Source organism: Marmota flaviventris, chromosome 7, assembly GCF_047511675.1.
Source record: "Marmota flaviventris isolate mMarFla1 chromosome 7, mMarFla1.hap1, whole genome shotgun sequence".
Taxonomy (NCBI): Eukaryota; Metazoa; Chordata; class Mammalia; order Rodentia; family Sciuridae; genus Marmota; species Marmota flaviventris.
The window spans coordinates 117,274,233-117,300,443 of NC_092504.1; the positions used below are offsets into that span (position 1 = coordinate 117,274,233).

The 26,211-nt window shown below is 44.1% G+C and overlaps 1 long non-coding RNA gene across 1 annotated transcript; it reads right to left on the minus strand.

The window, feature by feature from the left end:
- Nucleotides 1–11,890: 11,890 nt before the first annotated feature.
- Nucleotides 11,891–25,594, minus strand: LOC139706536 (uncharacterized). The gene is made up of 3 exons (XR_011708154.1): nucleotides 25,478–25,594; nucleotides 25,071–25,147; nucleotides 11,891–12,335 (listed from the first exon to the last, which is right to left on the minus strand). It is a non-coding gene; the product is annotated as an uncharacterized lncRNA (long non-coding RNA).
- Nucleotides 25,595–26,211: the final 617 nt, after the last annotated feature.

The window sequence follows — 26,211 nt, forward strand, 5'->3', positions numbered from 1 at the left end:
GTGGGCAGGAGGGTAAAAATGATGGTGGAATGTGATGGACATTATTATCCAAGGTACATGTATGAAGACACGAATTGGTGTGAACATACTGTGTGTACAACCAGAGATATGAAAAATTGTGCTCCATATATGTAATAAGAATTGTAATGCATTCTGCTGTCATATATAAATAAAAAAAATTTAAAAAGAAATAAAGAGAATAAATATAGTAAGCAAATACATACAAAGGTGAATCAGTTGGAGAAACTGAGTGCTCTCTGCAATAAGCGTGTCAGCAAGGACGCCAGAATGTGCTCTTGGAGTATGCTCCAGTGTGAACAAAGGTGCCAGGAAAAGAAAGACAGCATCTAGTGTCAAGATGAGAATTCCCCAGGCCACCATTGACCAAAGTCCTCAAAATACACTGACTGGTTGATGGGGAATAATCATCACCACCGTCAATAGCTACCGGTATTGCTTAACATACATTTCTCATTTAACTGCAAACATCCTACACATAAGAAGTAGTGCTATTTATTATTCCTCTCTTACATATGAGGAAACCAAAAGAAGTAAAATAAATAACTTACTCCAGGTCCATAAAGCTAGGTAGCACCAGAACCACCTCCTAGTTATCAGCCTCCTAGTTATCAGTTTGTTGTCCAAACCTATTTGCAGGAGATGGTCCAGCCCACTGCAGATACAGATATTGGGGCTGAGGCAGGAAAGTAACAAGGGCTAAGGGTGAGGGCAAGTTCATGGGCTGTACTTTAGGTGGTGTGTTAGTCAGCTCTCTGTTACTATAAGAAAATACCTGAGATAATAAAGTTAAAACAAGGAAAGGTTTATTTTGGCTCACAGTTTAGAAAGTGTCATGGTCTACTGGCCCCACTGTTTCTGGGCCTGTGTTGATAGCACAGGGCAGAGGAAGCAGCTCACCTCATAGTGACTGGAAATAAAGAGAGAGAGACACAGGAAGGGGCTGGGGTTCTCAAAATCCCCTTAAAGAACATGCTGCCAATGACCAAAATCCTCCCACGTTTTAAAGGTTCCTCCCAGTAGTGCTGTGGGCTAGGCTGTCAGTGTCTTGGTACATGAACCTATGGGGACACTTACTCAGGGGGCACAGGCGTGTGCAGTCCTGGCTCTGCAGGGTCCTTCCGCTGGTTGGTGGCCCACCTTGACCAGAACTGCTGCATTGCCGAGCCCTGGGCTTTGATAGGCATGAAGACAGACGGAAGCCTGGCGCTGGGAGGGTGACTTCAGGGACCCAGGGGTGCCCGGGCCCAGGGCACTCAGGGTGCTGTGGGAGGAAGACCTCAAGGTGGAAGGTGACCCTCCTAGGAGGGGAAACGGCCAACTGCTCTCCTTCAGGCCAGCCGTTTCCTCCTGAAGCACTGAGCAGGCCTCGGGAGTCGTCTTCACAGGCACGATAAAGGGAAGCCACGCTCGGGCAGGTTCTGCAGCACGTGTGGCTCTGTGAGACCGGCCAGGGGAGGGGACGGAGGGCACGCAGCTTCCCCCTAGGAAATGAACAGGTCCCCCATTGCTGGGAACCACAGAAGCCTGCTTTGTGGCCCTCAGGGTGACCTCCAAACCCACCCTGTGCCATTGCGGAACTCAGCTCAGGGGAGTCAAGGGAAGGAAACAAAAATGGACTCCTCGGGGTCACCAAGACAACTAGCGCTGTTCCCAAATATTTGCCAGTTGCCTTCTATCATTAACCCACTCCTCAGTTTATACCCAAATGACTTAAAATCAGCACACTACAGTGCCACAGCCACTTCAGTGTTTAGAAAGTGTCATTCACAGCTCCATTCACAATAGCTAAGCTCTGGAACCAACCTAGCTGCCCTTCAACAGATGAACGGAGAAAGAAAATGTGGTATATACCCAATGGAATATTACTCAGCCATAAAGAAGAATGAAATATGGCATTCGCTGGTAAACGGATGGAACTGGAGACTAACACGCTAAGTGAAATAAGCCAGACCCAAAGCCAAAGGCCAAATATTCTCTCTGATATGTGGATGCTAACCCACAACAAGGAGGGGAAGATGAGAAGTTCATTGTACTAGACAAAGAGAATGAAGGGAGGAGAGAGGGGATGGGAATAGATAAGACAGTGGGATGAATCAGACATATCTTTCTATATATGAATATACAACCAACGTAACTCCCCATCATATATCACCACAGTAATGGGATCCTAATTGGAGCAAATTATACTTATTCTATGTACGCACATATGTCAAAACATACTCTACTGTCACATATAACTAGAAAGAACAAATTTTTAAAAATCATTCCATTCCTAGATGAATCCAAAGCAGAACCACCTTCATTTTCCACTATCAGGAGTGGAAAGTCTGACTCCGGTACAGAAACAGCTTAATTTTTAAAATGGACTTTTAATTTTTTCTGATATTTTATTTTATTTGCAATACTGGGTTTGAACCCAGGGCCTTTGGATGCTAGACAAGGGCGTAACACTGAGCTACATTCCTGAGCCCTGTAAATTTGGGGTTTTCTTTTTTTACATCAGTTTTACATTCATAGAAGAATTGAGCAGAAGGCACAAAATTTTCCATTTACTCCTTTGCCCCCACAAATATACTCCTTCCCACATTTTCAATGGCCCCCTTCAGAATGGTATATTTATTACAATCGATGGCCCTTCCTTGACTGGTCATTATCACTCAGAATCCGTAGTTGACTTAGGGTCCATCTGGGGTTGCACATCCCATGGTTTTGGACAAGTGTCTGATGACACGTGTCCATCATCAGCGTGTCGTGCAGGGGAGCTTCACTGCCCAGGGGTTCTCTGTCTCTGTTGATCCTTCCTCCCTTGCCAACCCCTGGCAACCAGCGTTCCTTCTGCCGTTCCCATAGTTCTGTCTTCCAGAATGTCAGGTCGTGGCTATCCCATGCTTTGCAGCCCCTGCAGGCCAGCTTCTGCCATTTACTATGCAAGCCAGGTCCTTCCGTGCCTTTCCAAGACACTTATTTGTGGCACCAAATAATATTTCCCTGTGTGGATGTGCCAGAGCTGATGTATCCACTCACCTGTTGAAGGACGTCTTCTGTTTAACTATTATGAATAAAACTGTTGTAAACAAGTATGCGCAGGTTTCTGTGGGGACATAAAATCTTCAATTCCTTTGGGTAAAAACCATTCCTGGATCATATGATTAAAATGTTTGATTTTATAAGAAACCATCCTTCAGAGTGGCTGGACCGTTTTGCATTCCCAACAGCAATGAATGGGAGTTGCTGTTGCTGGATTTGGGCCATTCTAGTGGCATGTAGTCGTGCTTTGTTTTAATTTGTATTTCCCCGTTGACTTATGATATGAGGCACCTTTTCATATACTTGCTTGTCAACTTACTTACATATCTTCTTGGTATGGTGTCTGTTCAGGTCTTTGGCCCATTTTTTAACTGGGTCGTTTTCCTGATTGTTGAGTTTTAAGAGCTCTTTGTATATTTTGGATACCAGTGCTTCAGAAGAGATGTCATTTGCAAATGTTTTTTTTTTCCCCAGTTTGTGGTTTGACTTTTTGTTTCCCTGAAGTTTAATTTGTTAATGTGCATGTTACCGCTAAGTTGAAGGTAATGGAAGGTTTGACTCTTACTGATACGCACAGATGAAGGAACTACATCAACTGTGAGACTACGCCCACCCAAAGGCTCCACCCCTGGGGTTAGTCAGAGCCTGGAAGAGAAGGGAGCAGACTCTGAGATCATTCCAGTCCTGCTTTCCCCCAGGCTTCTCCTCCCCATCCAAGTCCCATCCATTTTGGAGCACAGTTCAATCTTCAGCATGGACGTGGAAATGAAAGATGGACGAGCACGTGGGACCAAAGGCAACTGGTGGACTTGGAGAAAACTATCCTTTGCTCTATGGATGTTCCTTCAGTTTTTATAAAAAGTAAGAGGAAAAAAAAAGTGAATCACTCTCACTTTTATTGATCACTTGGTGACCTTGTGATTATAGACACACAAGCAAATACAGATAGGACAATCCCACAGCACTTCTATCCTAAGTCGCATTAGAGACCCAGAATTTACAAAATCCTGGAATTTATGGACCCCTAGAAATGTATTTGCAGACTGTAGAGACCTGCCTCCTACAATTTGAAAAACACTGCACGGGATCACATTTTTAAAATTCCACTAGGATTAGGGATCACAGTCCAACTGTAGTGTTTCAAGTGCCATTTTGTCTATACAGAGGATTGACATGGTTCGGATGTGAGGTGTCCCCCAAGAGCTCATGTGTGAGACAACACAAGAAGGTTTGGAGGAGAAATGATTGGGTGATAGCCTTACCCTAATCAGTGAGTTAATCTCTGATAGGATTAACTGAGTGGTGACTGGATTGGGTGGGGTGTAGACAGAAGAAGCGGTTCATTGGGGCCGTGGCTGTGGCTCATATATTTTTGTATCTGGAGAGTGGAGCCTCTCTCTGCTTTCAGACTGTAGAGACCTGCCTCCTACAGTTCACCATCCTCAGGGATCACCAGGTGAGCTGCTTCCCTCTGCCACACTCTTCCGCCATGATGTCCCGCCTCACCTCGAGCCCCAAGGAATGGAGCCTGCTGAAAATGGGTGGAGATCTCTGAAACCATGAGCCCCTAAATAAACTTTTCCTCCTCTGCAGTTGTTCTGGTCAGGAAGCATAAACAAGCCAAGCCTACACTGTTGGGTGGGCACGATTGGAGCCTAGTTGGTCTGGTCTCATCTTAAGCTTCAGATGCTCCCTCATGCAAGTTAGAGCCATTTTAGTGCTTGCTTGGCGTGCACAAGGCCCTGGGTTTGATTTCCAGCCCCTGGTGCGGGAAAGCCATTTTATCTCCTCCTGCATATGGGATTTCTCAACAATTTTATGTCTCCCTAGAGAAAAAACAAAACCAAAAGCATTTCTCCCTATTTATTTATTTAGTACCAGGGATTGAACCCTGGGGCAGTTAACCACTGAGCCACATCCCGAGCCACTTTTGTTTTTTATTTGGAGACAGAGTTTCACTGAGTTGCTTAGGGTCTCGCTGAGGCTGGCTTTGAACATGCGATCCTCCTGCCTCAGCCTCCCTAGCTGCTGGGATTACAGGCCTGCACCACCACGCCTGATACTTCTCCCAGTTCTTTTTCAGGGCTTCTGTGTCCAGCTACCACCTTTTGCATCTAGTTTTAACTGCCCTCTCAGCAGAGGGCTCATGGGATTGGAGGCGATAGTTCACCAGCCCATCACCCCACAAGGCCAAGAGTGAGCACTTTCAGGGATTCACCATCCTGCAGCCACTACACTCCATTATTGGACAGGGAAGGAAAGCACGTCCGGGAAAATGTATTGATTCCACAAACGCCTGGGTCAGGCCCCGAACCCATGGCTATCTGTCCATCAATGACAATACACCCAGGTTGACTCTTCTGTGCAGTCGTGCACACGTACACACGCACCCACAAACACACATGCACACACATTCACACCCAGACACTCACAGACTTTCTAAGTCTCACTTGAGAAGATAAGACCCAAACACTCTTTCAAAATCCTTTCTCAATGACCTAGATGATTGAGGTACTTGAGAGAATCATCCTTACAGAGAACTAAATAGTGTTTTGGGTGCTATTAACCAAAAGTCTTTGATCCTCTCTATAGTTATAAAGACTTGGGGGCTGAGGTGCAGTTCAGTGGTGTGGGCTTGGCATGCTGCAGGCTCTGGGTAGATCCCCAGCACCAAAAAGAAAAAAGAAAGACCTCTGTCTAAAAGGAGTTGTAGGCGCCCATTACCCTTAACGAGAAAGAGCAAGTAAGCTCCCCGGAATTTCCCGATCCTCCAACATCAGTGCACAAACACACCAAGATGGCGAGCTCAGAGAGTGGTGTCTCCCCCTGATATCTGGGGCAGCCATCATAGGGCCCCAGGAGGCAAGAACTGACCGGAAACCCAGCTCCTTGGGAGAAAGGGAGCAAATCCAAGCAGGTGCCTTTAGGCCCAACTCAGGGACACAGGAAGCCAGATAGTCTCTCTGGGAATCTGCCTCAGGCCAAAGGGGTGGCAGGTCCGGGCCTGGAGCAGGAGATGCTGGTGTGAAAAAAACAGCACAGCTGCTCTGCGGCCATTGCAGCGAATGCCTGCCTCGCGTGAGGCTCCGCCAGTGGTTTAAATTCCAGCGATGGAAAGTAGAAAGAAAGATGCTCTCAAGTCAGAAGTGATTAAAGGAATGGACAATCTGGGCTCAGAGAGAAAGCAATCAGTTTTCCATTGTTTATATGTCCCAACTGTATTAAAAAATTGAATGTAAATTAGTTGATCTAATGACCTACATGTTAATAAATAAATAGCCTTAGGCTCTGTAGGTTTGAATTTTTCCTCTCTCTCTCTCTCTTTGCCATGCTGGGGATTAAACCAGGGCCTCAGACATGCTAAGCAAGTGCTCTACCACTAAGCTATATCCTATAGTTTTGATCTGTAAACTAGATTCTCAATCTATAATAAGTGTCTTTGGAGAGATTATAAGTTCAAGAGCTGCTGAGTGTGTGCCATCACACCTGTAATCCCAGTGGCTCAGGAGGCTGAGGCAGGAGGAGCCCATTTCAAAGCCAGCCTCAGCAATTTAGCAAGGCACTTAGCAACTCAGTGAGATCCTGTCTCTAAATTAATTATCTAAAAAAAAATAGAGCTGAGTATGTGGCTCAGTGACTAAGCGCCCCTGGTTTCAATCCCTGGTGCAAAAAAAAAAAAAAAAAAAAAAAAAAAAAAAAAAAATCAATAGCAACAGATAGTGGAATGGGTATTTATAAAATAGTCAATATTTTCAGTATTTATTTTTCTCATCATGAAACCAACATATGAGGGCTTTACTCTAATCCCCAGCATGAAAAGAAAGAAAGAAAGAAAGACCAATGCATGAGAAAATGGATCATTAAAAAAATTAAAACCACATCACCAGATCCTTAGCCTTCTCGGCCGCTGAGCCAGCTGGGCCTGGCAGAGCTGGCCAGGGTCTCCAGCACTCTGGAGCAGGCTGGCCCATCCCAGAGACACAGAGGAGGGTTGGGGGAGGCTGGGGAGGCTGCTCATCTCTCATCAGCCTGAGTCAGAGTCCTGCTCGGGCCTGACTCACCCACAGCGGATGGGCCCAGATGGTAGCCGTGACTGTGGCTCCTCTGAGCTCTGCAAACAAAGACTTCATTGTAGGAGAGCTTGGGATCCCCAAATTCAAAGTGGACAACTTTCTCCTCTCTCCCCACTCCCTTGCATTCTCGTGAGGCTTCCTCATTCATGTTTTAAATCTTGTTAACCTGCTACGCTGAATGAAAGGGCTCTCTCAATCTCTAAACCCTCCTTGATTTTCCTCCAAACAAGAGGTTCCCTGGGGCAGCAAGAGCCCAGCAAGGTAGTCAGAAGCACCAGAATTGAAAGCAGAGCTTTGCTGTGTAACCTTGAGTAAGTCCCTTAACCTCTCTGAGCCTTTGTTTTCTTCCCCTTACCCCAGAGCTGATCATATGGACCCAGTGTGTGTTCCCAGCTCAGCACCTTATCTGGCACACAGTGGGCATCAATGAACCCTAGTAAGAGGAGCAAAGCAGAACACAACAGATGGTCTCCTGAGGTCCTTGAGTGCTTCAGATTTGACTTTAGGCAGCTTCTCAGCTTTGGCCACGTTAGTACCATCTGGAAAGCTTGCAAACACCCAGATGCCCAGGCCCAGTTAGAGCAGAGCCTCTGGGCGTGGGACCCAGGTAGCAGTCTTTTAAAAAGTTTTCCAGTTGACTCCAGGGTGGGGCTAAGTAAAAACAGGCAAATGAGGCAGAGGATCATCCCCCATGGCACCTTCCCCGTCTGTGGCAGGACAGCTAGAGAGGCACCCTGGACCTCCAGAAGTCCTTGAGGCTCCCTACAGAGGCCACCAGGAGGAACCACATGGAGCCTGGAGTCAAGATGCCCAAGTGCCAGGTGCCTGGGGCCCGGCAGAGCACTTCCAGCCACAGAGGGGACCAGCCCCTCTCGGGGCCATGCGACCTGTGCGAGGCCTCCTGTCCCCTGTGGAAATGGCAGGCAGGGCTGGAGCTCCGGGGGCCCTTTCTGCTAAGGCCTTAGCTGTTTATTTCCAGGCCTGCTCTGCTCCCCTCGGGCCACCTGCCTGGGCCCAGCAGCCCCAGGGAATCCTGAGTAGGTCCCAGGGCCACTTACCTGTCCGCTCAGGAAACAGGGAGTTCAACAGACCCAACATCCCCGGGTCCCCAAAGGCCAACTAAACAGGTGACACATATTAAAGAGAAAAGGGGGATAAAAACACAAAACAGCACAAAGTTGGACAAGGAGCCCAAGGGTGGGGTCTTCCCGAGGCCTCCAAGGCCCTGCCCTCTCCTTATCTGATGTTGGGAATCTTGCTCCAGCCTTGAATCCACAGGGAATTTCTGTTTTGTTTGCTGTTTCTGTTTTTTGAAACCAGGGATTGAACCCAAGGGTGCTCAACCACTGAGCCACACCCCCAGCCCCCTTTATTTTCTATTTTGAGACAGGGTCTCACTAAGTTGCTCAGGGACTCCCTAACTTGCTCAGGCTGGCCTCGAACCTACAATCCTCCTGCCTCAGCCTCCTGAGTGGCTGAGATCACAGGCGTATGCCGCCATGCCCAGCTCCACGGGGGATTTCTAGATAAGGAAGTGGGGCCGCCCTTTCTCCAGGCAGAGAGTGGGGTTGGGGGAGATGAGTAAAAGAGAGAGAGAAAGAACAGGGCCTAAGACGTAGAAAGAAGAGCACTTTGACCTTAGGATGAATCCGTGAGAGGAAAGATGTAACACAAATCAAAAGGGGGAAGAATGGCAGATTGACTAAGTCAAAATGAACATAAAGAGGGGCCGGGGCTGGGGCTCAGGGGTAGGGCCCTGGCCTAGCACACGTGGGCACTGGGTTCCATCCTCAGCACGACATAAGAAATAAATATATAAAATGAAGGTCGTGAGTCCATCTATAACTAAAAAATATTTTTTTAAAAAATGAGCATAAAGAAAAGATACTGAAGATGTTCCCGGGGGTCTCTGAATAACACGACAGCAGGTTGGGCCGAGGCTGTGGCTCAGGGGTAGGGCACTCTCCTAGCACACCCAGGGCCCCGGGTTCAACCCCCAGCACTGTGAAAACAGATACACTGGGCAAAACTATTTTTTCCATTTCAACATTTATTTACTGAATATTGATTTCAGGTGGGATTATAAATTGGCACACCCACCTGGCTGCCCATAACACAGACCAATCAACAATTCTAATTTTAGGAGTATCCTTAGGTGCAGATATTTCCCCCAAACACATGGACAGGAATGTTCTGGAAGATACTATTCATTATAGTAAAACACCATGAAAAGATGAACTAAAGTTGCCCGTTATCAGCAGAAGGAATCTTAAAAGCAAAACATTAAAAAAAAAAGCTTCCATAACAAAAGACCTGACATTAAAGAAGACACACAGTTTCATGCTATTTATACAATGATCCTGAGAGAGACAAAAAAAAAAAAAAAAAAAAAATCCCCACAAAATTCAGAATAGTGATTATTGCCCCCGGAAGGAAGGAAGAGTGTAGAAGGGGAGCTGTGGAGTGGGAAGAGGAGTTTGGAATGTTCTATTTATTTTTATTTATTTATTTATTCATGTATTTATTTATTATTTATTTTGATACTTTAACCTATATTTTATTTGTTTATTTTTACATGGTGCTGAGGATCGAACCCAGTGCCTCACACGTGCCAGGCAAGTGCTCTACCACTGAGCCATAACCTCTGCCCTCCCATCCCTTTTTATATGTTATTTAGATCACTGAGATGCTTAGGGCCTCTCTAAGTGGCTGAGGCTGGCTTTGAGTTCGCAATCCTCCTGCGTCAGCCTCCCGAGAGCCACTGGGATTATAGAGGTGCACCACCGCACCACCAGGCCCAGCTCTTTACTCCTCTTGATTCAAATTTTATACTCCGACCACACAAAACCACACACAAATCCCCCTTTTACCATCCATGTTGAGAATCCCTACATTCATCCTTTCTACACCAACATGCCACATCCCCAGGAGGCAGCCACTTCAGAGGGACAGCAGATTGTGGCCCAGCCAAAATACTGGCCATGGCCACCAGATAGTCCATTTTTTCCTAAGAGAAATCAGAAATTTCAGGGGTTCGGGGGGGGGGAGGGGGGAGGGGTGGTACTGGGGATTGAACTCAGGGGCACTCGGCCACTGAGCCACATCCCCAGCCCTATTTTGTATTTTATTTAGAGACAGGGTCTCACTGAGCTGCTAAGTGCCTCGCTGTTGCTGAGGCTGGCTTTGAACTCACGATCCTCCTGCCTCAGCCTCCTGAGCCTCTGGGATTACAGGTGTGTGCCACCGTGCCCAGCTAGAAAATTCAGTTTTAATGAGAATTCTACCGGTTTTTACGTGAAATTTCCCAATTTCTCGTCAGTGCCTCCTGTATGTTTGCAAACACTGTGGAGAATCCATTAAAGCACATTTGGAATCTGAATTCAGGCTCTGAGCCGCCATGTGGCAGTTTTGGTGAGAGCCTTCCACCCTAAGTAATGCTGGTAGTTTAATAATTCAACTAATTATCACATATTCTTATTTCTCCAAGAGTAAAGTTCATGGCTCTCCATTCAGATTTAACCAAAAAAGATTGCTCAAAACATCACAAGTGAGATTTAGTCCACATTTTTAGAAAAAGTTGATGTATTTTAAAGCTTAATGTATTTCCTTAATATTTAGAAATATAATGAAATGCTGTAGTGAACGTTGGATGATTTGCTATAAAACGTTAAATAATGTTTTCAAAACCATGAAATGTTAAGTAATTGTACATGAGAGAAGCAGGAGTGACTTGGTTCAAGTATCCCTCACTGTCCCCTCAGGCCAGGTATTGGGGAAAGTTGAGTCACGTGTCTCTTGTGTGCCCATTACAACCTTGGAATGTCTTTACCACTACGTCCACCATGTTGTTCTATGTTTATCTTTTCAATTGTCTCCTTCAAAACACTATCAGCTCTTAGGGGGAGCTAACAAAATACGTAAAGTATGGGGCTGTTAGGTGACTAAATGATGCAAAATGTATAGAAGGATATAGAACAGCACTGAGCATTTCAGAAGCAATAGACAAGTGCCTGTTTATAAATACATTTGTCCTCAACACTGCAAAATAAATGGAAAAAAGTATCTTTGTAGCCTAGCATAGTGTCTCTTTCTTAGTAATTGTAATGACTGAATGAGTAAAAAAAAAAAAAAATAGATGTGTGAATGAAGTGAACTTGAGCTTGAAGTCTAGTTGCTATGATTTATATGTCTCTTGGTAACAGCCATAACCCATAGTCAGAGTAAAATCTCGTATTCATATATTCCTCAGGGATTCCCAAACACAAATCAAATCCCATTACAGCGAACCCGAGGACTGTGTAATTGCTTAAGTAGGCACCAGCTGGGGCTTGGAAGTGTTTTATTACACAGGGTTTTTATTGTTGTTGACGCTGCTGTAACTTAGATGAATGGTAATTGGATTTAACGGAGAACTCGTCTAAGGCACGCAGACAAAACCCGTGAGAACGAAAAGAAGATGTGCGGGACCGTGATCGTATGTCCATATTTTTCTCTTAATAGAACTATGACCCAAATGGTCACTTCCAAGATGCCCCAAGGGTCTGAAGCCTTTGGTTCTGACCTGGCATAAGGTCCTGAAGATAGTTTCTGGATTTGAAGACTTTCTTCCAGAATAGTCTGACTCCCTGCCACACCAGCCTCCTGCTTGTGCCTAAAGGAAGATCCCGGGGAAGAGGGAGGAGAGGCATTTTCAGATCTGATTTGGATCCCAGAATCCTTTGGGTTGACAAATTAAACCAACTAAAAACCAGTTAGGAAACCCAGGGAAAAAAAAAAAAAAAAACACCTTATGCACAACTGAATTTCCCCCTCTACGGAACAGGACGTCTCCTGTGGAGTTCTAGAACAGCCTGGAGTGATAAGCTGTTATCTACCTGCTTAACCAGACCTCAGCATCTAACCAACTCAATGTGGTTCACTAACTCAACAAGTAACCAAGCATGAATTCCGTGTGACTCACTGTGCGAGCCGTAGAGAGCCACAGTGACCAGGGCAGTCCCTGCCTGCAAGGACAGCTCTGAGGGAAGAGCCCACAGGTCAACAGCCCATTAGGATTCCCTGTACCCAGGTTCCCTCGGGGGACAACCAGAGAAAACAAAGTCGCAGCTATTGGGTGGAGTGACAATGAAAACTCTATCTGGGCTTCATGGGAGTGTTGCACAAATCCTTGCTCCGATTTGCCTGGAATCTTCCAGAATAAGATGCAAGCCTCTCCTAAAAACAAAACAAAACAAAAACAGCATGAAGCAAAAAAGAAAAAAAAAAGAGACCCACACCTAATCATCTCTTACTGAGATGTCATCTCAGATTTGAGCGAGTGACCACCGACTGCATCAGAGCAAAGGGATTTCAAAGCTGCCATGGTTTCCCCTATGGGGAAAGTGTCTGGTCTTGTTTCTATCCGGCCTCAGTTATTGGCTATGATAATGACTGTGGCAGTGAGCTCTCCCGGGTTACTATTCACTGAGAAAAGGAAAGAATTCTTTGTTTCCTTGCCTCAGATTCACAGGGGAACCATTATACCTCTGTTAAGAGAGAAGCTAGAGGCTCGTTAACAGCCGCTAACAGGGGCCATTCACGGCTGTGCGGGGAGGTGGGTGGCGAAGAGGGTCAGGAATTCTGGCACCTGGTTCCCACTCTGCGCCCTGCACAAGCCATTGGAAGCATTCAAGACCTCCATCTATAAAAACAGAAGAAAGCTTCTTTTCAAAGTGCTTGAACTGTCACTTAAGAGGCCTGTGTGCTGGCAGAATGGTCCCTTCTCTTGGAGGATACACACACAGTGGCACAGCCCCCAGATCAACATGGCCACCTTGGGGGGCACCAGAGCCGCGGAGGCTGGATTCTGCCCTAAACATTTGTTATCTCCTCCTGAGGAGGACTTTACTTCCAATCATTTTATTTGCCCAGCCTCTGAACAGTGTTCTGAACAAAAGATTTTGATATTCTATCACCAAATCAATGCCTTTTGATCAGGTCTTAGACGAAGAACTTTGGGGCAATTGTTCTCAAAGAGTGGTCCAGGAACCCCTAGCTGTTTCGGCAGTTCCACAGGCCAAAGGTCAACTGGTAAATGGATTTTAATGTAGCAGAATATAAAAAGTTCACTCATATGGCTTCAACTAATCTTTTTTAAAAGTTATCCTTTCCAGCCAGTCTTGGTGGTACAGGCCTATAATCCCAGCAGCTTAGGAGGCTGAGGCAGGAGGATAACAAATTCAAAGCCAGCCTCAGAAATTTAGCAAGGCCTTAAACAACTTAGCCTGACCTTCTCAACGTAAGAAATAAAAAGAGCTAGGGATGTGGCTCAGTGGTTTAGCACCCCTGGGCTCAATCAAGTATTCCAAAATAAATAGATAGATAATAGATAGATAGATACAAATAAATAATCATTTCTACACTGCAACTAATCTTCAAGAAACTATCACTTTCCAAGATTTTTGCACTAAATAAAAATTAGTATATGCAAGTATGTGAAAAGACTAATAAAACATTCTTCAATTTTCCAAACTTCACCTCCAAGTGGGGCTGGATTGTCTCATATTTCAATGAGAAAACATCACTACACTGGACTTCAGAACAGATATGAGCATCCAGTTGTCTTCTACTAAGTCAGACATTACAGAGATCCCAAAGATGCAAAACAATGTCACAATTCTCACTAATTGTTTTCGGTTATGGAAAAATATAGTCTTCATAAAAATAAGCTATTTTCATTCATATGTGTTGGGTTTATTTTCAAAGGAATTAAGTAAACATTTTCAAAAGTCTCTGGTTTCGTTTTCAATATACCACATATCAATAGATCATAAGCAAGCTGTCTGCTGTCTTCAGTAATCTTTTAAATTAATTTTTTTATTATGAGATGATTATGGATTCATATGCAGCTGTAAGAAGTAATACAGAGAGCTCTATGATGACTTTCACTCAGTTCCCGAGGAACAGTGGGAACATCTGGTCCCAGGCTGTAGTTCAATGGCGGTAACCAGCCCTAAGTTCCATCCCCAGCACTGAAAAGAAAAAGGAGGAAAAGAAAAGAAAAAAGAAAGTAACATCTTGCAAAACTGTAGTTCAATATCACCAACAAAATTCTGAACGTGATACAGCCAAGATACAGAACATTTCCATCAACCACAGGTCGCTTCTGTTGTTCTTTTACAGCTATGACCACTCTCCTTCCTCCTTCCCCAAACCCTTCTTCTATTTGTTAGTTTTATAATTTTATCGCTTCAAAGTGTTATATAAATAGGGCTGGGGTTGTGGCTCAGTGGTAGAACACTTGCCTAGGATGCACGAGGCCCTGGGTTCCAGCTCCAGTACCACGTAAAAATAAACAAATAAATAAAGGTATCATGTCCATTTACAACTGAAAACTATTTAAAAAAATATTACATAAATAAAATCATACAATATGCAACCTTTTGGAATTAGCTTTTATTACTCAGCATAATTACCTTGAGATTCATCCAGGTTTTTGTATATATCAATAACTCATTCTTCATATCGCTGTACAATATTCCCCAGGGGGGGATATGCCATAGACTCTTCAGCCATTCACTCACTGAAGGACGTCTGGGTTGTTTCCAGATTTGGGCAAAGAAAGCAGCCATATCTGTTCTCTTTTTTTTAACAGAAATTCATTTTCTCGTGGTTCTGGAGACTTGGAAGTTCAAGATCAAGGTGCCAGTAGGGTCAGTTCCTGGCTGTGGACAGCCACCTTCCCACTGTGTCCTCATGGTGAGGACAGAAAGAGCCAAGTTCACTGGTGTCTCTTCTTATAAGGACATTAATCCCCTCACTAGGCTTCCGCCTTCATCTAAGCCTAGTTATCACTTGAAGATCCCCATCTCTGAAGACTTATCGCATGGGGGTTACGATTTCAACATCTGAATTTGGGGGAGTGTGTTCCACAGCATTCCACCCCAGCACCTGGCCAATTCCAATCCTCCCTGTGGGCAAAACACATTCATGGCATCCTAACAGCCCCCAAAGCCTAACTCATCCCAGCACCCTCTCCAAGGCCTGCAGTCTAAAGCCTTATCCCGGTACCATCTAAATCAGACCATCTAAATCAGATATGGCGAGGCTCAAAGCACAGTTCATCCTCAGGTAAAATTCCTCTGCGGCTGTGAACCTATAAAACCTGAAAAATTATGTGCTACCAACACCAAACAGTGGGATAGATGGAAGCTAGACATTCCCACTCCAAAAGGGAAAAATCAGAAGGGAGAAAGGGGTGACCTGTCCCTCAGTGAGGAATGTTCGATTAGATCTTGAGGCTCTAGAATAACCCTCGGGCTTGGTGTCCCACCTCCCAGGCCACGGCTCTCCAGGGGGGCCCCCATCCTTTGGTTCTACAGTAGGGCACTGCCCCCTGGCCGCAGGCAGGGATCTCATGACTGTTGGGCCCTCGTCCTAGCCCCAGGGCTCCAGGTGTAGGCCCAGATGGCCCATGGAAGCTGAGCTGGTGGCCCTAATGGTCTCCGAATCCCCCTTCAAGATCATTTTTCCCTCTCCTTTCAAAGAGTAGCACATGTTCATCATCAAATAGCTCAACTGTCCTGTAGTGTCAAACCTAAAACGTCTGACGGTCTTCCTTTATTTTATCCCTGTCTCTGTCTCTTTAGTTCAAACAGACAGTGCTCTGCTACCGCGGTCCTACCCACTGGTCATCAGATAGTTCAGCCGTTGGGGGTGTGTGGGTTTTTTGTTTGTTTGTTTTGTTTGTTTGTTTTTTAAAGCAAGCATTCTCAATTTTTCAGTACAGGTAGGCTGAGAATTTTCCCAAACTTCAGATCTCTAGTTCCTCTTTGCCTAACGACTCCTTCTTTGTGCATCTCTCTTTTCACATTTTACTATAAGACATCAGGATAAACCAAGCCGTACCTTCAACCCTCTGCTTAGAAATATCCTCTGGCAAATATTCAATTTTACCACTCTCAAGTTTTACCCTTCACACACGCTACACAGAGTTCAGCCAAGTTCTTTACCACTTCGTAAAAAAGATTCGTTTTTCCCCACTGTCCAAACGTGTTCCTTATTTCCACCCGAGACCTCATCAGAATGGTATTCAACTGTCCATATTTCTAGCAGGCACCTGGAAACTCTTCCCGTGACTGCCCATTATTCAGTCCAAAGTCGCTTCCGCGTGTTTAGGTACTTGTCACAGCAACACCTCATTGTCACTACTAAAAGCCATCTTAGCTCAGCCCACCACAATACCACACTATGCACTGGTCACCTGAATAACAGACATTGAGGCTAGAAATTCAAGATGGCCAGGAGAGAGACAGGGCAAACTCTCTGGGGACTCTTATAAGGGCACTAATATATCAGGGGGAGCAGATCCTCCTGATATCATCTCCCAAATGACTCATCTCCAGAAACTGTCACACAGTTAGGACTTCAGCCTAGGAACATGGAAGGGACTGCCATCCATTACCTAGCATAGCGATTCAGTCTCTGATCACCTGTGTAGTAGAACACACCTCCTTTCCCCTGGTGGGAGCCAGAAGCACCAGAACAGGGCGGCCGCAGAAGAGGACAGCCTCTGTTATGGCCCCAACAGACTAGCGGGTGCCTGGTGGCGCAACACAGATCAGTTTGGTAGGAAGAGGCTCTGGGTCCCATCTCTGCACTGCCTCTAAGACAGGGCCAGATCACCGGCATTGTATGAACAGGTGTTTGTATGAATGTAATTCTATATTTTTCTCAGTTTAATATCCAGGAATACAGTTGCCGGGTCGTCTGGTAGTCACATGGGTTTTTTTGTTTTTTTTTTTGTTGTTGTTGTTGTTTGGTTTGGTTTGGTTTTTTCATACTAGGGGTTGAACACAGGTGCTCCACCACTAAGCCACATCCCCAGTCCTTTGTATTTTTTTTTTTTTTTTGAAACACTAAATTGCAGAGGCTGGCCTTGAATTTGTGATCCTCCTGCCTTGGCCTCCTGAGCTGCTGAGATTACAAGCAGGGCCACCGCACCCAACACTGCATGTTATTTTTTAAAGAAATTGCCCAACTATTTTACAGGGGGGCAAAGCCATCTTACATTCCCACCAGCAGTGCACTGGTGATCCAGTTTGTCCACATTGTATCTCCACCAGTATATGTTGTAAAGACTTTTTTTTTTTTTTTTTTTGCTATAAGGAATTGAGCCCAAGGGCGTTTAACCACTGAGCCACATCCCTAGCCCTTTTTATGTTTTGTTTTGAACAGGGTCTCACTAGGTTGCTTACAGCCTTGCTAGATTGCTGAGACTGGCATTGTACCTGCGTTATTTAGCCTGTCCCATGTTTTTGTAGTAAGGGACCATCGTGGTCTCCCTTTGCATTTCCCTGGTGGATAATGAGGTTGAACATCTTTTGATCCTTGGTGAAATGTCTCTTCATGACTCTTCTAATTGGACTCTTTGCTCTTTTACAGTTGAGTTTTGAGAGTTCTTTATGTATTCTGGATAATAGTACTTTGATGTATGTGTAGTTTGCAAATATCTCCTCCTGCAGCTGGTCTCTTAATCCTCTTTATGGGATCTTGCTCACCAGGCATGATGGCACACGCCTGCGATCCCAGGGACTCCAGAGGCTGAGGCAGGAGAATCACAAGTTCAAGGCCAGTCTGGGCAACTTACAGAGACCCTGTCTCAAAGTAAAAAATAAGGAAGGGCTGAGGATATACCTTAGAGGTAAAGCTTCCCTAGGTTAATTTCCCAGTACCAGGAAAATAAAATAGAAAATAGTATCTTTCTCAGAGAAAGGTGTTTTTTGTTTTTTGTTTTTGTTTTTGTTTTGTGGGGGGATGTACTGGGGTTTGAACTCAGGGTCACTCAGCCACTGAGCCACATCCCCAGCCCTATTGCGTATTTTATTTAGAGATAGAGTCTCACTGAGTTGCTCAGCGTCTCGCTAAATTGCTAAGGCTGGCTTTGAACTCACGATCCTCATGCCTCTGCCTCCCAGTCACTGGGATTATAGGCATGTGCCTCTGCGCCTGGCTAGAGAAAAGTTTTTCATGTGGATTAAGTCCAATTGATCAATTTTTCTTCTTTTTATAGATTGTGCTTTTGATATAAAATTGAACAAATCCTACTTGGCCCTAAATCCTCAAGATTGTCCTTTAAATCTCTCTCTAAGTTTTATGGTTTTACATTTATGTCCATGATCTATTTTGAGTTATTTTTATATAAGGTGAGACTCAAGTTCAAGATTCATCATCCACTGAATTTCTTTTGCATCCTTTGTCAAAAATCAGTTGGGCGAAGGTAAGGGTTGAGGGGATGGGAATAGGAAAGACAGTAGAATGAATCAGACATCACTTTCCTATGTTCACATATGAACACATGACCAGTGTAACTCCACATCATGTACAACCACAAGAATGGAATCTTAACTGGAATAAGTTATACTCCATGCATGTATGATATGTCCAAATACACTCTACTGTCATGTATATCTAAACAGAACAAATTTTAAAAATCAACTGGACATATTTGTGTGAGTTATTTCTGGGTTCTCTGTTCTGTTCCACTGATCTATGTATGTATTCCTCCACCAACAATGTGCAAGTTTTTTGGTTTTTTAATTTTTCATTTATTTATTTTTAGGGACCAGGGATTGAACCCAGGGGTATTTAACCACTGAACCACATCACTGCCCCTTTTTACATTTTATTTAGAGACAGGGTCTCACTGAGTTGCTTACGGCCTTGCTTAGTTGCTGAGGTTGGCTTTGAACTTGTGATCCTCCTGCCTCAGCCTCCCGAGCTGCTGGGATTACAGGCGTGCACCACTGTGTCCAGTGATGCACAGTTTTGATTACTGTATCTAGATAAAAAGTCTTGAAAGTGGAAAAATAAGTACCAATTTATTATTATTTTATAAATTTGTAACTACTCTGTTTTCTTTGTCTTTCCAAATTTGTAGAATTATCTATATAATGAAAAAAATTGCTGGTTTTTTTTTTTTTTTTTTTTTTTTTTGCTTTTTTTATTTGTTCTTTTTGGTTACACCTGACAGCAGAATATATTTTGACATATTTTATACACAAGGAGTACAACTTCCTTTTCTTCTGGTTGTACAAGATATGGAGTTACGTTGGTCATATTCATATATGACATAGGAAAGTTATGTCCAATTTATTCTACTATCTTTCCTATTCCCATTCCCCCTCCCTTCCCTTCATTCTCCTTCATCTAATCCAAAATACTTTTTTTCTTTCCTAGCCACCCCACTTTTATGAGTTAGCATCTGCTAACATTTGGTTTTTGGTTTGGGGGGATTGGCTTATTTCACTTAGCATGATAGTCTTCAGTTCCATTTACCGGCAGATATCATAATTTCATTTCTCTTTATGGCTGAGTAACATACCACATTTTAATTATCCATTCATCTGTTGAAGGGCACCTAGTTGGTTCCATAGCTTAGCTACTATGAATTGAGCTGCTATGAACATTGAAGTGGCTACATCACTATAGTATTGCTGGGGTTTTGATAGGAATTGTGATAATCTGTGAATAAATTCAAAGAGAATTTATATCCTTACTATGTTGGATCTTCCAATTCATAACCATAGTTATGTCTCTTTATTTATTTAGATCACTGATTTTTCATCAGCATAGTGCACACTAAGCATACAAGGCCTGAGCATTTTTTTGAGCTATTACAAATGGTATTATATCTTTAATTTGGTGTTTATGTATTTATTAATAAGTCTAGTATTGATTATCTGAAATGCTTGGAATCTGAAGCATTTTGTATTTCAGATTTAAGAATGTTTGTATATATAGAAGGGATCTTGGGGATAGGACCCAAATCCAAATATGAAATTCACTCCTGTTTCATATACACCTATACACACAGCCTGAAAGTAACTTTGTACAATATTTTTAGTAATTTTGTGCATGAAACTAGGTATCATGGTGTAGAATTTTCCATTTGTAGCATCACATCAATGCTCAAAAAGTTTTGGATATTGGAGCATTTGGGGTTTTGGATTTGGGGATCAAAGATGCTCAATTTGTACGATTGGTTTTTGTACGTTGATCTTATGTCCGGTAGCCTTGCAGGATAAATTTTGGGAAGTTTTAGGTAGATTACTTGGAAATTTTTATGTAGAAAATTACGTCATTACAAATAGGGACAGTTTTATTCATTCCCAACCTGCTGTTAATTTTTTTTTTCCTTGACTTGTCACACTGCCTAGAAATTCCAGAGCTGTGAATAAGAATTGTGACAGGGCACATTCCTGCCTTGTTCCTGATCTTAGGAAGAAAACATTTGGTTGTTCTCTATTAAGGATAGACCAATAGATCTTTTATTTACTTTATTTGTCAATAGATCTTTTATTTATTTATTTATTTATTTATATCAGTGCTGAGGACCGATCCCAGGGCCTCACACATGCCACCAAGCACTCTACCACTGAGCCACAACCCCAGCCCTATCCTTTTATTTTCAGTCTGCTATTATTATTATATTTGAAGTAAGTTTCTTGGGGACAACTTGTAATTGGGCTGTTTCTTTGATCCACTCTAACAATTCTTTTAATTGGAATATTTAGGCCATTTACATTTAATGTAATTATTGATATGTTAGGACTGAAGTCTGACCTTTTGTTTTGTTTTGTTTTCTGTTTATTCTCTCTGACTTTTATTTCCCTTTCTTGGCTTCCTATGGGTTACTTGAACATTTATGAGATTACTATTTTGATTTCTTTCTACTGTTTTTTGTGTATTTCTCTGTTGCTTTTTAACAAATTGGTCTAGGCATTAAATTATATATACATAACTTACCATGGATTACTAGTGCCATCATTTTACCAGTTCAAATAAATATAAAAATCTTACTTTCTTTCAGGTCTGCTTATAAAATAATTGTTTTAAATACTTCCTTTAGCCAGATGCAGTAGCACATACCTATAATCCCAGAAGCTAGGGAGGCTGAGGCAGGAGGATCATGAGTTCAAAACCAGCCTCAGCAACAGCAAGGCCCTAAGCAACTCAGTGAGAGCCTGTCTCTAAATAAAATACAAAATAAGGCTGGGGATATGGCTCAGTGGTCAAGTGTCCCTGAGTTCAATCCACACACACAAAAAATAAATACTTCCTCTACCTATATTTAGAACCACATTGTACAGTGTTATAAGGTTCTGTTTCAATGCTTAAACATTGTTCATAAACCTCAAGAGATTAAGAAAAGTCTATTATATTTTGCCATATTTTTGTTTACTGTGATCTTTTTCCTTCTGAATGTCCCACATTTCCTTCTTTTGTCATTTCCTTTTATTTAGAGACTTTCTTTAGCCATTCTTTTAGGATTGCTCTATTGGTGACAAACTCAACTTAGTTTTCCTTCATCTGAGAATGCCTTGATTTCCCTTCATTCATGAAGCATCTTTTTTTTCTAAGAGTATAGGATTCTTAGGCATTTCTTTTAGTACATGAAAAATATCATGCCACTTCCTTGTGATGAGAAGTCTCCTGTGGCTCAAACTGTAGATAAATTGTCATTTTCCACCAGCTGTTCTCAAGATTCTTTTTTTCCTTTAGTTTTCAGAAGTTTAATCATGATATAAGCCGGCATGAATTTATTGGAGTTATCTTGCCAGGGGTTTGCTCATCTTCTTAAATATTTATATTTATGTATCTTGACAAACCAGGAAGCTTTCAGCCTTTATTTCTTCAAGTTCTTTTCCAGCTTCCTTTTCTTCCGAACTTTAATCACGTGACACTAAGATATTTTGTTATAGTCTCATAGGTCTCTGAGGCTCTGATCATTTGTTTTCCAGTCTATTTTCCCTCATTGTTCAGACTGAGCAATTATTATCGTTCTGTCTTCAAGTTCATTAATTCTTTCCATTCTGCTGTTGAACCCATCCAATGAGATTTTTATTTCTATTATTGTATTTTCCATTTCTATTTGAATCTTCTTGATATCTTCTTTTTTTGTGTGCTAAGTTTTTCCATTTGTTTTAAGCATGTTTTTAGTTGTTTGTTAAAACATTTTTATCATAATTGCCTTAAAATCTTGGTTAGATAAGTCTACCTTCTTTGTCATCTTGGCATTGGCATCTATTAATGATCTTTGTTTCATTCAGTTTGAACTCTTCCTAGTTTGGGGTATGACAAGTGATTTTTTTTAAAAAAAATTGTTTTGGAAAACTCTAGGCATGGTATATACAAACCAGCCACCAAGAGCAGTGGGGGCCATGAGCTTAAAGGAAGAGTCAGACAAATTCAGGACTTCATGACATGCAATTGAGTATTTGGTGACTTATGCAGAGAAGCTCTTATGTCTTGGGTGGCAGCAAGAAAAGTGAATCCCCACACCCCAAGGCAGGAGAAAGGGCTTATATGCCAAGCCTGACATATTGGACTGCAGCCTGTCAGAGTATATCTGGGTTTTCTCAAAAACATTTAACATCAGTCAAGAAACAGTACAGGCATCTGTGGCCAGCACATGCCAGGCTGGCTGTCTTAACAACTTTGCTTACTATAGGTCTTGGGATGTGTTAAGGGTCACCTAGCTGGCCAAATGGCAGGTACAACCAAGATATCTGTAGGGTGATCAGAACAAGCTCTATCCCTATAGATTGAGCCTGGACATTTTTGTATTGCATTACAAGACTCTGAATCTTACTCAAATCACCTCTTTTAACTGAAATTCTCTGGCATGACTCTGACAGAGAATAGGAGAGTCCCACCTTGTGACTGGTAGGTGGAGGTAGAGACCCTCCAGCTAAAGAGGGGATCTTCATTTCTGCTGGGCAGAGGTAGGAGTTCTAGCTCCTTGGGGGTTTCCCCGGGGATGCTAAGGGTGGTATCATTACCCTGAGCAACAGTGAATACCATGATGGTCCACAAATGAAACAAGCTTTCTCCAATTATAAATGGTCCAGAAAATATCTTTCTGCTTCTATTATTATTTTAGAACTTGCTTTTCTGTTTTCCACCCCAGTGTACCACACGACTCCAGAGCATGCTGTAATGATAGGAACAGCAGCAATTTGTACTTGCTCAGCCTGTGACAGTTTATAAAAAGCTCTCATGTACATTTTGACATTTGATCTTTGCAACGCTATGTAAGGTTGGCTAAACTGGTATTATCATGACCACAGCTGACATTCAGCTGGCACACAAGGGTACAATTATACTGGTTGCTAAAGTAACAAAATGCTTCTGAAAAGCTGCTAAGTGAGTCCCCAAGTTCCCCCCACTGCCATCCTGTCCCCACCACCTCCTATGAAAGGTTTATGCTAAGTCCAAATGGGGACCGTCGCCAGTATCAGATTTGCTGATTGAATGTTTATTTATTCCCTCCTGGTCTTGTACTCACGGGACACTGAGGCTTCAAGAACAAGTGTCCTGCTCACAGGGAACCAAAATCACAGATCTCGCCGGAGCCAGAGTGGACGTACACTCAGCAGAGCGGCAACCCCTGCAAGGCCTCACGGAATACCCTGGCCTTTCTCCTGCCTTGTGCCCCTGCCATTCCCCCAAATGACCACCAGTGCCCACCCGTGAATCCTTCTTGTAGAACCTGAGCCCGTGCCACTCTCGCCCTCGAAACTCCCTCTCTACCCTGGTGTAGATGAGAAGGTTGCTCATTTCTGAGGCCTCACACTGTGCACTCCAGTTTTGCTGGGTGGAGTGGGGTGGGCAGGGTCTCCATAATGAATCATACGTGCAAGTTTTATATTTTCCCCAATGATCATCAAGAGAAAGACCATGTCTTAAAAATCCCAAATCATTTGGCAATGGGGTGCACATCTGTTCTCTAAAATCCTAACTGATGCTGCCTGGAGTGGTAGGGTAGGGTAGCAGACCCAGGGCACAGGCACCATAGACAGGAAGGTACAGTCACTAAGGCTTTTGCTCTGACCTTGCCCTGCCTGGCTTTCCACCCACATGAAGTTCTTCATACACCTGCACATGCCTGCGGAACAAGATCTGAATGACTCCAAATTTATCACTTGGGTGCCCTTGAACATCTCAGGAAAGGTTTTCATTTGACAGTCACATGATTAGTGTGTATTCATGCCCTATACAATTTCTTAGTGCCTATATATTTTTTAAGAATTAATTTTTAAAAAGCAACCTAAGGGCTGGGGTTGTAGCTCAGGGGTAGAGCTCTTGCCTAGCATGTATGAGGCACTGGGTTTGATTCTCAGTACCACATACAAATAAATAAAGGTCCATCAATAACTAAGAAAAAAAAAAGAATAACCTAGGCCAGGTATGGTGGGGCACGTGCCTGTAATCCTAGGAGCTCTCAAGGCTGAGGCAGGAAGATCGCGAGTTCAAAGCCAACCTCAGCAACTTAGCAAGGCCCTCAGCAACTTAGCAAGACCCTGTCTCTAAATAAAAAAATAAAAGGGCTGGGGGTGTGGCTCAGTGGTTAAGCACCCTGGGTTCAATCTCTGGTATAATAATAATAATAATAATAATAATAATAATAATAATAATAATAAAAAGAATAACCCGCTCGTGGATGACTTATGAAAAGGGAGGCTTCTGAGCAGAGCTCTTTCTTCTGACTGAGAGTACCTGAGGTGGCAGGTTGCTGGGAGAAGAAACAGACCAGCGGCACCGTTACCAAAGACTCTGATGGGTGCTACACATGTCTCTCATTTGGCCCTCCAGGGCTAACATAACTGTTTTCAGAAAACACTGCAGGGAATCCTCTTAGTTTTCTGAGGGTATGAGCGTGCCCATGTGAGCTGGGTATGGGAGGACCCTGGAGTAGATGAGAAGGTTGATCATTTCTGGGGCCTGGAAGTCTGGACTAACCCTGACCCTAGCAGTGGCTGGGCAGCTCTGCAAGCTGGAATCCATCTTCGCTGGCAGGGGCTGTGTGCAGAGGGCTGGGGGCTTCTACCCTGCTCCCTGTGATCCTCCTCCTCCTCTGCCTTGAGGCTATTCTTAAGGAGCTTAGAGGGAATAAACATTTTCACCCACCTGACATTCAGGCACGTCCTGCGAGTGTCCCGGAGAGGCCCTGTAGCCAGCAGTCTCCTTCTCTCTTGACAAGGACACTGCAAGAAGGTGGAGAGGAAAGTGAAGGATCAGAAATGACAGGGAAGAGGAAGTGAAAAGGAGGATCCAGGGCCTGTCAGTGTCAGCGGAGGCGCCGGCTGTGGACAGACAGACGGATCTGCTGGCACTGCGTCAGCCCAGCGCCTGCGCTTTGCTTTTCTAGGACTTCAAGGCAAGAAAACAACCCGAGGCACAGAACTTGCTGGCCCTTTGCTGCTGTCAGAGTGGAAATATCGCAGGGGACTGAAGACTGTACTGTGGCGTGCCAGGGTTGCGACGGCCAGGGCCACTGACAGGGGCCCCCAGGACCTAGGTCCCATCAACTGTACCTTGTGGCTCTCTTTGCATTTCTCTCAGACACACACTGCAAGACCCTTTTCCTTCTTCCTTCAGTAGCTCAGCTAAGTTTATAAACCCGCCCCAGCTCCTGGGTGCAGCCGATCCGCCGCCGCAGGCTCTTTGAAGCCAGGAGCTGCTCCCGGCAGCCCTTGCGCGGCGGTGTCCCCAGTGTCACCCCAGGCCCCAGCTGCACCGCGCAGCCCAGGAGTCTCACGTGGGCTCTTTTCTGTGGACTCTGCGAACAAGGACTTTGTTTTCCATAACTGTCATTGTGGGTGGCTCAAATATCTCAATAAAGGGGGGAAAAGACGCAGACATTTTTTCCTATTGTAAACATTCTATCCCCCAAGGGTCGATGCGCTCTGGAGTCCTTTTCCCGAAGATAATTACATCTTTAAGGAAACTGCCGCCACTTGGCAATGCCCAGGGAGGGGGTTATTTTATGGGCCACGCCCGCTGTTTCATTGCCCCGCACCCCAAGATCCCGGTCCAGGAGGCACCCCAAGATCCCGGTCCAGGAGGCACCCCAAGATCCCGGTCCAGGAGGCACCCCAAGATCCTGGTCCAGGAAGCACCCCAAGATCCCGGTCCAGGAGGCACCCCCACCTCCCTCCCCACGAGCACCTGAGCTGCTCCCAGGTGAGGCCCGGTGGGAGAGTGTCCTGGCATGGGGACCCGCTGCTGTTCCCACCCAGGTGTAGGAGGCTCAGGTGGAAAGACAATA